The following is a 2610-nucleotide window of genomic DNA, read 5'->3' on the forward strand; positions in this document are numbered from 1 at the left end:
CTCTCTGCCTTTGGATTTTGTCAGTGGCCAGTGGCTGAACCTGGTCTGTGTGGGACCCTGGGAGCCAGGCACTCTTATAGCCTGGCTACACACCCAACTAACTCAATTATTTGCTTTATGTTCTAAAAGGATGAAGATAAAAATAATTAGAAGAGAGTCTTTAAATTTCCTAAAGTCTCTGTATTTTTCAAGTCTTAGGAAGCACCTTCTCATGATAAAAGTCATTGTACCCAAATGAAATTGTCCTTTTTCACTGATCATAATCCATACAGACCTACAATAAATACAAACTACACTTAAATCTCCATCATCTGAAACAGTTGTTCTATATGCTTTTCTGAAGTCTGATCAATTGGGTCAGATATTTAAATCTTCAGAGGAATTTCCTTTTTTTTTTTTTTTTTAGATTTTATCTATTTATTTGACAGAGATCACAAGTAGGCAGAGAGGCAGGCAGAGAGAGGGAGAAGAAGGCTCCCCGCTGAGCAGAAAGCCCCATGTGGGGCTCGATCCCAGGACCCTGAGATCATGACCCAAGCTGAAGGCAGAAGCTTTAACCCACTGAGCCACCCAGGCACCTTCAGAGAAATTTCTTAAGTTAGAATATCATACATCCCTGTCCCCAAAGTAGAAACTAATGCAGGCAGGCTGGGCCAGAGGACACAGGGTCAGAGAGAGGGCATAGGTTCAGTCAAGTCCTTGGCTTCATTCAGGAGAGAAAGGGAATGTGAGCTGGAGAAAGTGGAAGAACAGTTTGTTGGTGTAGGGCGAGTGATGGAGAATACCAAACAGAGTGTTGGGGAGACTCAGCAAGGAAAAAAGAATAAGGTTCATCATTGCTTGGGGTTAGGGGTTTATAATGGAAAGGGGTCTAGGGTATGTGTTCCTTCAGTAACCCAATGTAGGGTGTGATCAAAGGCAAGTGTCAAGTGAACAATAGGTCTTGTTCCATACATTACCCAAGGTAAGGGGTATTGATGCTGGCATGAGCTGAGGTTTGCTCAAAGCTGATGTCCTGTAACATGCTTGGAATCCAGCTCTTCTTAGGTGTTACTAGGTGTCTGGGGCCTAGTACAAAATTCAGAGAATGATTAACTTTCTGGCTTCCCTCTGGAGGTGACAATGTACATTCTTTGGCTTATTCAGAGGCAAATATTGAACATGAGTATATAGGACCTCACAGAAAAACAGCAGAGATGGAGCCTTTCTAAAATGGAATTCCTTCAGCTTCCCTACCTCAAAACCATCCAATTAAAAACAATAATGTATTATTTGGCAAGAGAAGAAGGAAAGCGACCCATCATGTACGTCAGTAGTTCTCTTGGTGAGGTCCAAGGAGGTGGGCAACAGCAGCCCCTCAATTTGGAGTTGAGTTTCTCAGGCCCCACCTCAGACCTATTTTATGAGACACTCTGGGCTTGGGATTCTGTAATCTATGTTTCCTAAGCCCTCCAGGTGATTCTGATGCATGCATACTCAAGTTCAAGAATCCTTGATGTAGGATAATGCTGATGGTATATGAATGTCACACCAACTGACAAGCCTTCAGAAACACTAAGGAATCCTATAGGTGTATCTATTAGGCACTGGGAACTCTAAGAGGTTGTCAACTTGGGAACACCTGAGTGGCTCAGTCCTTAAGCAGCCGACTGATCAGGTCTCAATCACAGGGTTGTGAGTTCAAGCCCTGTGTTGGGCCCAGTGTGGAGCCTACATTTAAAAAAGAAAAAAGAGTTTGTAAATTTAGTGTGTGGAATTTTACATGTACATTAACATTGTTTTATTTCAAAGGCATGGTGTCACAAACATCAGTTTCTAATACAGCCCAAGCGTCCACAAATTTCTCTAGTATTTGGATAAAAATAAGTCACTTGAACATTGACACTGCCCTGTCACTGACTTATTTGCAAGGTTTAGGACCAAGGCCCTCCCTACTCAGGGTGTGGCTTCCCTCTTTTCTGGAAATTGGGTTTGTGCAAGGGAGGAAGAGTGAGAAGGGTAGTTTGAGGGGTTGTGTTTTTATTCAGTGATGGGATCAGGTTGGCAAAGGAATAAAAGCCTGATGGAGAGGGGCAAAATGACAGTCACAGAATAAAATATAAATATTTTCTTTTAAAGTGCCTTGGGATCCTCTCATGTACATTTGGCACCAGGCCACCTATGTCTTCCATTCTTTTTTTAAAGATTTTTATGTATTTATTTGAGAGAGAGAGAGAGAGCTTGAGAAGGGGGAGGGTCAGGGGGAGAAACAGACTCCCTCCCCGCAGAGAGCAGGGAGCCTGATGCAGAACTCGATCCTGGGAGTCCAGGATCATGACCTGAGCTGAAGGCAGCCACTCAACCAACGGAGCCAGCCAGGCGCCCTATGTCTTCCATTCTGGCTGCCTCATTTCATAAGTTTCATTAGCCATGATAGGAAGAAAGTATCTCTTTACCACCATATGAGAATATGGCAGCAGCACCGCTCAGCAAAAAAAGCTCTCTTCTATGGTCCCTGCTGGCTGCTGTTTTCCAGGAGCATACTCCTTGCCCCAGCTGAATATAACCTGACCTGGAAAGCTGGTCTACCTGTTGAGAGGACATCTGCTGATTTTGTCTTCCTAGCACCTC

The sequence above is a fragment of the Mustela nigripes genome, chromosome 5 (assembly GCF_022355385.1).
Source record: "Mustela nigripes isolate SB6536 chromosome 5, MUSNIG.SB6536, whole genome shotgun sequence".
Taxonomy (NCBI): Eukaryota; Metazoa; Chordata; class Mammalia; order Carnivora; family Mustelidae; genus Mustela; species Mustela nigripes.